We start from the raw sequence: 12190 nt of genomic DNA on the forward strand, positions 1-12190 counted from the left end.
GACTTTTCATCAATTCCATTTGGATCATCTTTGACAGAGTCAGTGTTCCCTTGGATATTGCACTTTAATAGCATTTCAGTGTTTCCTGCTCAAAGCCTGTGAGTAAATGCAGTTTTTAACACTCTGCTTGGTATTCCCTTTGGGAAATTTCTGAAACATTATTGATCAATTTTGGAATTCGGCTCTTCCTTTCACAGCACTAAACAAAGGGAATGGACTATGAAACCAATTGACAACTTTGTTATACTGTTTGGTGCTTTCTTGTATTGCACTGAAGAAATGGTGTATAAAACTTGGCAGCGAAGCAGTCAATCTATTTCTCATTTCACCTGTGTCTTCAGTCTTACATATATTCCACCTCTTCTCTGTGCATGCAAAGTATGTGTTTGTTTGAAGCACTTCATTTTTGTGCAACGTAGGAACTATTTAATTTCTCCTTAAAAGCTCTGCCTACGTGCAAGATGTACGAACTATCATTGCAGTTGCAAGAAGGCTGGTCTGAAGAATCAGGCCATTTGCAAACGCAAATTACTTTTTCTGATGTATTAAATGGAAGTTATTCGAAAGGGGTGTTTGGGTGTACCTTCCAAATACCGAATTGTAGTGGTACGTAGAAATGTTTTTCCACCATAATTTGGCCAAAACAATCATACTTCATCACCATCTCCGTGATTGTGGTAACCAATCCTCAAATGATAAGGTGTCCCGTAAAAACCTCTTCCCCTTTAAGAATGTTTCAAAACAATCATTGTATGTAGAGGCATTGGTCCTATGTACCACTGCCTATTCAAATAAAATAACAATGAAACAAATAAATCTGTTTTTAAATGATCCAGTTTTCCTTTAATCAATAATATTAAGGACTACTTCTCCTGTTCCACAGTTTCAAGGTTGTACTTTCTGGCACAACTTAGTATGATCCTCACACTCTGTCATGATGTACTGATATTTTGTCATTCTGATTTTCCTAAAAAGCTGGGGATATAGCTCAGTGGTAGAGCATTTGACTGCAGATCGAGAGGTCCCTGGTTCTAATCCGGGTGTCCCCTCACCCTATTTTGATTCTGTTGTTTGTAATTGGGACTTTTCATCAAATCCATTTGGATCATCTTTGACAAAGTCAGTGTTCCCTTGGATATTGCACTTTAATAGCATTTCAGTGTTTCCTGCTCAAAACCTGTGAGTAAATGCAGTTTTTAACACTCTGCTTGGTATTCCCTTTGGGAAATTTCTGAAACATCATTGATCAATTTTGGAATTTGGCTCTTCCTTTCACAGCACTAAACAAAGGGAATGGACTATGAAACCAATTGACAACTTTGTTATACTGTTTGGTGCTTTCTTGTATTGCACTGAAGAAATGGCGTATAAAACTTGGCAGCGAAGCAGTCAATCTATTTCTCATTTCACCTGTGTCTTCAGTCTTACATATATTCCACCTCTTCTCTGTGAATGCAAAGTACGTGTTTGTTTGAAGCACTTAATTTTTGTGCAACGTAGGAACTATTTAATTTCTCCTCAAAAGCTCTGCCTACGTGCAAGATGTACGAACTATCATTGCAGTTGCAAGAAGGCTGGTCTGAAGAATCAGGCCATTTGCAAACGCAAAATGGCTTTTTCTGATGTATTAAATGGAAGGTATTCGAAAGGGGTGTTTGGGTGTACCTTCCAAATACCGAATTGTAGTGGTACGTAGAAATGTTTTTCCACCATAATTTGCCCAAAACAATCATACTTCATCACCATCTCCGTGATTGTGGTAACCAATCCTCAAATGATAAGGTGTCCCGTAAAAACCTCTTCCCCTTTAAGAATGTTTCAAAACAATCATTGTATGTAGAGGCATTGGTCCTATGTACCACTGCCTATTCAAATAAAATAACAATGAAACAAATAAATCTGTTTTTTAAATGATCCAGTTTTTCTTTAATGAATAATATTAAGGACTACGTCTCCTGTTCCACAGTTTCAAGGTTGTACTTTCTGGCACAACTTAGTATGATCCTCACACTCTTTCATGATGTACTGATATTTTGTCATTCTGATTTTACAGAAAAGCTGGGGATATAGCTCAGTGGTAGAGCATTGGACTGCAGATCAAGAGGTCCCTGGTCCAAATCCGGGTGTCCCCTCACCCTATTTTGATTCTGTTGTTTGTAATTGGGACTTTTCATCAATTCCATTTGGATCATCTTTGACAGAGTCAGTGTTCCCTTGGATATTGACCTTTATTAGCATTTCAGTGTTTCCTGCTCAAAACCTGTGAGTAAATGCAGTTTTTAACACTCGGCTTGTTATACCCTTTGGGAAATTTCTGAAACATCCTTGATCAATTTTGGAATTCGGCTCTTCCTTTCACAGCACTAAACAAAGGGAATGGACTATGAAACCAATTGACAACTTTGTTATACTGTTTGGTGCTTTCTTGTATTGCACTGAAGAAATGGCGTATAAAACTTGGCAGCGAAGCAGTCAATCTATTTCTCATTTCACCTGTGTCTTCAGTCTTACATATATTCCACCTCTTCTCTGTGCATGCAAAGTATGTGTTTGTTTGAAGCACTTCATTTTTGTGCAACGTAGGAACTATTTAATTTCTCCTTAAAAGCTCTGCCTACGTGCAAGATGTACGAACTATCATTGCAGTTGCAAGAAGGCTGGTCTGAAGAATCAGGCCATTTGCAAACGCAAATTACTTTTTCTGATGTATTAAATGGAAGGTATTCGAAAGGGGTGTTTGGGTGTACCTTCCAAATACCGAATTGTAGTGGTACGTAGAAATGTTTTTCCACCATAATTTGGCCAAAACAATCATACTTCATCACCATCTCCGTGATTGTGGTAACCAATCCTCAAATGATAAGGTGTCCCGTAAAAACCTCTTCCCCTTTAAGAATGTTTCAAAACAATCATTGTATGTAGAGGCATTGGTCCTATGTACCACTGCCTATTCAAATAAAATAACAATGAAACAAATAAATCTGTTTTTTAACTGATCCAGTTTTCCTTTAATATATAATATTAAGGACTACTTCTCCTGTTCCACAGTTTCAAGGTTGTACTTTCTGTCACAACTTAGTATGATCCTCACACTCTTTCATGATGTACTGATATTTAGTCATTCTGATTTTACTGATAAGCTGGAGATATAGCTCAGTGGTAGAGCATTTGACTGCAGATCAAGAGGTCCCTGGTTCAAATCCGGGTGTCCCCTCACCCTATTTTGATTCTGTTGTTTGTAATTGGGGCTTTTCATCAATTCCATTTGGATCATCTTTGACAGAGTCAGTGTTCCCTTGGATATTGCACTTTAATAGCATTTTAGTGTTTCCTGCTCAAAGCCTGTGAGTAAATGCAGTTTTTAACACTCGGCTTGGTATTCCCTTTGGGAAATTTCTGAAACATTATTGATCAATTTTGGAATTCGGCTCTTCCTTTCACAGCACTAAACAAAGGGAATGGACTATGAAACCAATTGACAACTTTGTTATACTGTTTGGTGCTTTCTTGTATTGCACTGAAGAAATGGTGTATAAAACTTGGCAGCGAAGCAGTCAATCTATTTCTCATTTCACCTGTGTCTTCAGTCTTACATATATTCCACCTCTTCTCTGTGCATGCAAAGTATGTGTTTGTTTGAAGCACTTCATTTTTGTGCAACGTAGGAACTATTTAATTTCTCCTTAAAAGCTCTGCCTACGTGCAAGATGTACGAACTATCATTGCAGTTGCAAGAAGGCTGGTCTGAAGAATCAGGCCATTTGCAAACGCAAATTACTTTTTCTGATGTATTAAATGGAAGGTATTCGAAAGGGGTGTTTGGGTGTACCTTCCAAATACCGAATTGTAGTGGTACGTAGAAATGTTTTTCCACCATAATTTGGCCAAAAACAATCATACTTCATCACCATCTCCGTGATTGTGGTAACCAATCCTCAAATGATAAGGTGTCCCGTAAAAAAACCTCTTCCCCTTTAAGAATGTTTCAAAACAATCATTGTATGTAGAGGCATTGGTCCTATGTACCACTGCCTATTCAAATAAAATAACAATGAAACAAATAAATCTGTTTTTAAATGATCCAGTTTTCCTTTAATAAATAATATTAAGGACTATTTCTCCTGTTCCACAGTTTCAAGGTTGTACTTTCTGGCACAACTTAGTATGATCCTCACACTCTTTCATGATGTACTGATATTTTGTCATTCTGATTTTCCTGAAAAGCTGGGGATATAGCTCAGTGGTAGAGCATTTGACTGCAGATCGAGAGGTCCCTGGTTCTAATCCGGGTGTCCCCTCACCCTATTTTGATTCTGTTGTTTGTAATTGGGACTTTTCATCAAATCCATTTGGATCATCTTTGACAGAGTCAGTGTTCCCTTGGATATTGCACTTTAATAGCATTTCAGTGTTTCCTGCTCAAAACCTTTGAGTAAATGCAGGTTTTAACACTCGGCTTGGTATTCCCTTTGGGAAATTTCTGAAACATCATTGATCAATTTTGGAATTTGGCTCTTCCTTTCACAGCACTAAACAAAGGGAATGGACTATGAAACCAATTGACAACTTTGTTATACTGTTTGGTGCTTTCTTGTATTGCACTGAAGAAATGGCGTATAAAACTTGGCAGCGAAGCAGTCAATCTATTTCTCATTTCACCTGTTTCTTCAGTCTTACATATATTCCACCTCTTCTCTGTGAATGCAAAGTACGTGTTTGTTTGAAGCACTTAATTTTTGTGCAACGTAGGAACTATTTAATTTCTCCTCAAAAGCTCTGCCTACCTGCAAGATGTACGAACTATCATTGCAGTTGCAAGAAGGCTGGTCTGAAGAATCAGGCCATTTGCAAACGCAAAATGGCTTTTTCTGATGTATTAAATGGAAGGTATTCGAAAGGGGTGTTTGGGTGTACCTTCCAAATACCGAATTGTAGTGGTACGTAGAAATGTTTTTCCACCATAATTTGGCCCAAAACAATCATACTTCATCACCATCTCCGTGATTGTGGTAACCAATCCTCAAATGATAAGGTGTCCCGTAAAAACCTCTTCCCCTTTAAGAATGTTTCAAAACAATCATTGTATGTAGAGGCATTGGTCCTATGTACCACTGCCTATTCAAATAAAATAACAATGAAACAAATAAATCTGTTTTTTAAATGATCCAGTTTTTCTTTAATAAATAATATTAAGGACTACGTCTCCTGTTCCACAGTTTCAAGGTTGTACTTTCTGGCACAACTTAGTATGATCCTCACACTCTTTCATGATGTACTGATATTTTGTCATTCTGATTTTACAGAAAAGCTGGGGATATAGCTCAGTGGTAGAGCATTGGACTGCAGATCAAGAGGTCCCTGATCCAAATCCGGGTGTCCCCTCACCCTATTTTGATTCTGTTGTTTGTAATTGGGACTTTTCATCAATTCCATTTGGATCATCTTTGACAGAGTCAGTGTTCCCTTGGATATTGAACTTTATTAGCATTTCAGTGTTTCCTGCTCAAAACCTGTGAGTAAATGCAGTTTTTAACACTCGGCTTGTTATACCCTTTGGGAAATTTCTGAAACATCCTTGATCAATTTTGGAATTCGGCTCTTCCTTTCACAGCACTAAACAAAGGGAATGGACTATGAAACCAATTGACAACTTTGTTATACTGTTTGGTGCTTTCTTGTATTGCACTGAAGAAATGGCATATAAAACTTGGCAGCGAAGCAGTCAATCTATTTCTCATTTCACCTGTGTCTTCAGTCTTACATATATTCCACCTCTTCTCTGTGCATGCAAAGTATGTGTTTGTTTGAAGCACTTCATTTTTGTGCAACGTAGGAACTATTTAATTTCTCCTTAAAAGCTCTGCCTACGTGCAAGATGTACAAACTATCATTGCAGTTGCAAGAAGGCTGGTCTGAAGTATCAGGCCATTTGTAAACGCAAAATGGCTTTTTCTGATGTATTAAATGGAAGGTATTCGAAAGGGGTGTTTGGGTGTACCTTCCAAATACTGAATTGTAGTGGTACGTAGAAATGTTTTTCCAACATAATTTGGCCCAAAACAATCACACTTCATCACCATCTCCGTGATTGTGGTAACCAATCCTCAAATGATAAGGTGTCCCATAAAAACCTCTTCCCCTTTAAGAATGTTTCAAAACAATCATTGTATGTAGAGGCATTGGTCCTATGTACCACTGCCTATTCAAATAAAATAACAATGAAACAAATAAATCTGTTTTTTAAATGATCCAGTTTTCCTTTAATAAATAATATTAAGGACTATTTCTCCTGTTCCACAGTTTCAAGGTTGTACTTTCCGGAACAACTTAGTATGATCCACTCACTCTTTCATGATGTACTGATATTTTGTCATTCTGATTTTACTGTAAAGCTGGGGATATAGCTCAGTGGTAGAGCTATATTGACTGCAGATCAAGTGGTCCCTGATTCAAATCCTATTGTCCCCTCACCCTATTTTGATTCTGTTGTTTGTAAATGGGACTTTTCATCAATTCCATTTGGATCATCTTTGACAGAGTCAGTGTTCCCTTGGATATTGCACTTTAATAGCATTTCAGTGTTTCCTGCTCAAAGCTTGTGTCCAAAGCCCTGTGGCAGAGGGCAGAGGCTGCGCGCTGAGCGCTGGAAAGCTAATTTCTTTTTTAATTATTTACTCACCTTGCTGCTGACTGCTAGCAGCCTGTCACCATCACCGTCCCGCTGAGTACGAGCGGCGGACGGGCATCTTGTTTTTAAATCACTCCCCCCCTCCCGCCTTCCTGACTCCTCCCCCACCGCGTCGCAGCCTATTTAGGCTCCCCCCACTTCCCCTCGCGAGTGTCCAAAGCCATGTGGCAGAGGGCAGAGGCTGCGCGCTGAGCGCTGGAAAGCTAATTTCTTTTTTTACTTACTTACTCACCTTGCTGCTGACTGCTGGCAGCCTGTCACCATCACCGTCCCGCTGAGTACGAGCGGCGGACGGGCATCTTGTTTTTAAATCACTCCCCCCTCCCGCCTTCCTGACTCCTCCCCCACCTCGTCGCAGCCTATTTAGGCTCCGCCCACTTCTACTCGCGAGTGTCCAAAGCCCTGTGGCAGAGGGCAGAGGCTGCGCGCTGAGCGCTGGAAAGCTAATTTCTTTTTTTAATTATTTACTCACCTTGCTGCTGACTGCTAGCAGCCTGTCACCATCACCATCCCGCTGAGTACGAGCGGCGGACGGGCATCTTGTTTTTAAATCACTCCCCCCCTCCCGCCTTCCTGACTCCTCCCCCACCGCGTCGCAGCCTATTTAGGCTCCGCCCACTTCTACTCGCGAGTGTCCAAAGCCCTGTGGCAGAGGGCAGAGGCTGCGCGCTGAGCGCTGGAAAGCTAATTTCTTTTTTAAATTATTTACTCACCTTGCTGCTGACTGCTAGCAGCCTGTCACCATCACCCTCCCGCTGAGTACGAGCGGCGGACGGGCATCTTGTTTTTAAATCACTCCCCCCCTCCCGCCTTCCTGACTCCTCCCCCACCGCGTCACAGCCTATATAGACGTCCTTCATGCGTCAGCGCAGCGGACGAGCGCAGCGGGCGCGACGTAGGCGCGCCGGAGTTGCGCCTGAGTTAAGCCCGTCTGCGCCCGTCCGCGGCAGACCGGGGCCAGGGGCCATTACCCCTGGTCCCCCTATGCAATATTCTTCCGCTGACTTAACACTACTTCAAGGCCACTGGCCCCTTGATCCTCGTACTATTCACCGGACTACCCTTTTGGGCTGTAATTCTTCCTGCCATGCCTGCCCATCCGGTTGCCCATCTACTGTCGTATCTCCGTCGGCCCCCGTCTCTTCCACTAGTTCTGATTCTCATTCATCTCCCTTATCTATCATTTTACTTAATACTAGGTCCGCCATCAAGCACCACCAGGAACTTTTTATTTTACTAGACACTGCCAAACCTGATCTCCTATTGTTGACGGAAACTTGGTTTTCGGAAGCCTCTCTTCCATCCTTATTGGCTGCCCTCCCCTCGACTTACTACGCTATTCGTGCCGATCGTCCTGGCGAGAAAGCGGGGGGAGGTGTTGCTCTCATCGCCCGCTCTGATCTCCAGTTCCAAGTCCTCCCTTCACCTTCTCTGGGAGGAATTGACTACCTGGTGGCCCGCTCTACATCTCTTTCCCCCCACTTAGCCATTGTGCTTGTTTACCGCCCTCCCCAACCAACCCCGTCTTTCCTTCCGGCCTTTCAAGATCTACTTGGCACCCTGGCGGTCAACTATGCCTCGGCTTTAGTCCTCGGGGACTTTAACTACTGGCCTTCAGACCCCAAGGAATCCGCTCCATCAAAGGAATTCTCAGAAACCCTCCTTTCTCTTAATTTCACCTCTTTTGTTCATACCCCTACGCACACCCACGGTCATATTCTAGACCAGGTGTGGTCCCTCAATTGCTCCCTGTCTGCACTGTCTGTTGTCCCTTGCACATGGTCTGATCACTTTTTAATTTCGTTTTCCCTTAGTCGTTGCCTGACCAAGACCCCTATCCTCACTAAAAATTCTTGGGCCCGTAACTGGGGTAAGGTCAATCTGTCTGATCTTTCAACCTCACTTCTGTCCTCCTCTCCCCCTCTATCGGAACTGGATTCTGCAGCCCAAGCCATAGCCATTGATTCATGGCTCTTGGAAGGAAGTGATAGCTTGGCTCCTCTTCGACGCACCTCGATTAGACGCCCTAAAGACGCCAATCGGTGGTTTAACAACGAGCTGAAAGATCTGAAGCTCTCGGTTCGAAGGGCAGAACGCAAATGGAGATGGGATTACTCCCCCGATTCCAGGTCCCGCTAGGTCCATCTTCTAGGTACCTACAAGCATCACATCACGGAGGCCAAGAAAGCTTACTTCTCGGCCAAAATTCTGGCGGCCGAGAATCAACCAAAGGAGATCTTTGCCATTACCCACGACCTGGCCTTCTCCGATAGGACCTCTCTTAAACCCCCCCCTCCCAGAAACTTTGTGATTCACTGAATCTTTATTTTGTCGAAAAAATTTCGACAATCAAATCTAACATCCCCCCCCTTCTTCTTCTTTTGTTGACCCCCTGCCGCCCCCTGCCCAAGCCTTGTTAAATTCCTTTCCTCCCCTTTCGGAAGAACTTTTTCTGTCTCTCCTTCCTAAAATTAAATCCGGTTCCCCTTCCGACATATGCCCGGCACATATCCTACGGCAGGTCTATACTGTCTGCTCCCTGCCTCCCCTGGGCTTCCTTAACGACTCACTGGCCCGAGGGGTTGTCACTCCATCGTTAAAAGCTGCTTCTATTGTCCCTATTTTGAAAAAGCCAGGAGCCGACCCCTCGGTGATGGCCAACTATCGCCCCATCTCCCTTCTCCCCTTCCTGGCGAAGGTGCTTGAGCGACATGTTACATCTGTGCTCAGCTCCTTTGCCGAGGAGAATGGGAGGCTGGCTCCGTGTCAGGCTGGGTTTCGGCCTAAGCACTCGACAGAGGCAGTGGTGGTGTCTGTATTAGACACCCTCCGAGAGGGTATGGACATGGGCAGATCTCAGGCGCTGGTCCTCCTTGATTTGTCCGCCGCTTTTGACACGGTGGATCATTCCATCTTGCTTTCCCGTGTCAAGGCGGCGGGCATAGGAGGCTCAGCCCTTATCTGGCTTTCATCTTTTTTGAGGGACCGGACCCAGGCGGTCCACCTCGGGGAGTTTTCAGCTACCCCCTGTCAGGTCCAGTGCGGTGTTCCCCAGGGCTCTTCTCTCTCTCCTTTACTGTTCAATCTTTATATCGCTCCTCTTATCTTTGCCCTACAGCAGCTGGAGGTCACGGTATATAACTATGCCGATGACCTCCAGCTCATCTTCAATCTATCTTCTACCCCTGATTCTATCTCTAATTTCCAATCTATTCTATCTTTCATCAGGGACTGGATGAATTTCAACCACCTGAAACTCAATCCCGATAAAACGGAACTTGTGGTGACGGGTGGTTGCTCCAGTCCCTGGAATTCTCTCTTTTGGCCCCCCTCCTTTGGTTCTCCTCCCACCCCTGCTTCCTGTGTTAAGACTCTAGGCATCAAGCTAAATGATAAACTCACTTTGCACTCCCAGATTGGTTCGGTGGTTTCGTCTTGCTTTCTTACTCTTCGTACTATCCGCTCCATCTCTCGCTTCTTTTCTTTCTCTGCACTCAAACTAATTATGTCCGCACTGGTCCTGTCCCGCCTGGACTATGGGAACATTTTGTTCAATGGCATCCCTCAGTACAGCCTGCGTAAACTGCAATTAGTGCAGAACCAGGCTGCCCGCCTGGCCTTTGGTCTCCCCAAATTCCACCATACCTCCCCCCTCCTGAAAACCCTCCACTGGCTCCCCGTGCGGGAACGCGCCTTATTCAAATTAGGCTGCATGGCGTTCCAGGCCAGGACTGGCCTGGCCCCCTTTTTGATATCTTCTGCCATCAAGGCCTATGTCCCGGGCAGAGACCTCCGCTCCTCGGCACAGCTTCTTTTAGCAGTACCCCGCTACTGGAAAAAAAAACAGGGTGGCTCCAAATTTTCTACTCTCGCCCCAATTTTCTGGAACTCTCTCCCCTTCCATCTTAGATCCCTCACTCAGTATTCCAGTTTCCGCAAGACACTGAAGACCTTTTTATTTTCTCAGGCTTTTCTCTCATAAGCCCTGTCTGCCTCTCCAGTTGATGTCCTAGTGACTTTTCTTGCTCAGCTGGCTGCCTGCTACATTAGCGCCAAGAAACCGTCGAGGTGTACGTTGCGCTTGACAAATATTTTAAACTTAAAGCCTGTGAGTAAATGCAGTTTTTAACACTCGGCTTGGTACTCCCTTTGGGAAATTTCTGAAACATCATTGATCAATTTTGGAATTCAGCTCTTCCTTTCACAGCACTAAACAAAGGGAATGGACTATGAAACCAATTGACAACTTTGTTATACTGTTTGGTGCTTTCTTGTATTGCACTGAAGAAATGGCATATAAAACTTGGCAGCGAAGCAGTCAATCTATTTCTCATTTCACCTGTGTCTTCAGTCTTACATATATTCCACCTCTTCTCTGTGCATGCAAAGTATGTGTTTGTTTGAAGCACTTCATTTTTGTGCAACGTAGGAACTATTTAATTTCTCCTCAAAAGCTCTGCCTACGTGCAAGATGTACGAACTATCATTGCAGTTGCAAGAAGGCTGGTCTGAAGAATCAGGCCATTTGCAAACGCAAAATGGCTTTTTCTGATGTATTAAATGGAAGCTATTCGAAAGGGGTGTTTGGGTGTACCTTCCAAATACCGAATTGTAGTGGTACGTAGAAATGTTTTTCCACCATAATTTGGCCAAAACAATCATACTTCATCACCATCTCCGTGATTGTGGTAACCAATCCTCAAATGATAAGGTGTCCCGTAAAAACCTCTTCCCCTTTAAGAATGTTTCAAAACAATCATTGTATGTAGAGGCATTGGTCCTATGTACCACTGCCTATTCAAATAAAATAACAATGAAACAAATAAATCTGTTTTTTAAATGATCCAGTTTTTCTTTAATAAATAATATTAAGGACTACATCTCCTGTTCCACAGTTTCAAGGTTGTACTTTCTGGCACAACTTAGTATAAACCTCACACTCTTTCATGATGTACTGATATTTTGTCATTCTGATTTTACTGAAAAGCTGGGGATATAGCTCAGTGGTAGAGCATTTGACTGCAGATCAAGAGGTCCCTGGTCCAAATCCGGGTGTCCCCTCACCCTATTTTGATTCTGTTGTTTGTAATTGGGACTTTTCATCAATTCCATTTGGATCATCTTTGACAGAGTCAGTGTTCCCTTTGGTATTGCACTTTAATAGCATTTCAGTGTGTCCTGCTCAAAGCCTGTGAGTAAATGCAGTTTTTAACACTCGGCTTGGTACTCCCTTTGGGAAATTTCTGAAACATCATTGATCAATTTTGGAATTTGGCTCTTCCTTTCACAGCACTAAACAAAGGGAATGGACTATGAAACCAATTGACAACTTTGTTATACTGTTTGGTGCTTTCTTGTATTGCACTGAAGAAATGGCGTGTAAAACTTGGCAGCGAAGCAGTCAATCTATTTCTCATTTCACCTGCGTCTTCAGTCTTACATATATTCCACCTCTTCTCTGTGCATGGAAAGTATGTGTTTGTTTGAAGCACTTCATTTTTG

General features: G+C 43.0%; 2 non-coding genes across 2 annotated transcripts; both read left to right on the top strand.

Moving 5' to 3' along the window:
* Nucleotides 1-3142: 3142 nt before the first annotated feature.
* TRNAC-GCA (transfer RNA cysteine (anticodon GCA)) lies at nt 3143-3214 on the top strand. Its single transcript has one exon. It is a non-coding gene; the product is annotated as a tRNA-Cys (tRNA).
* Nucleotides 3215-11677: 8463 nt separating this feature from the next.
* TRNAC-GCA (transfer RNA cysteine (anticodon GCA)) lies at nt 11678-11749 on the top strand. The gene has a single exon. It is a non-coding gene; the product is annotated as a tRNA-Cys (tRNA).
* The last annotated feature ends 441 nt before the right edge of the window (nt 11750-12190 follow it).

Source organism: Lissotriton helveticus, chromosome 1_2 (genome assembly GCF_964261635.1).
Source record: "Lissotriton helveticus chromosome 1_2, aLisHel1.1, whole genome shotgun sequence".
NCBI lineage: Eukaryota > Metazoa > Chordata > Amphibia > Caudata > Salamandridae > Lissotriton > Lissotriton helveticus.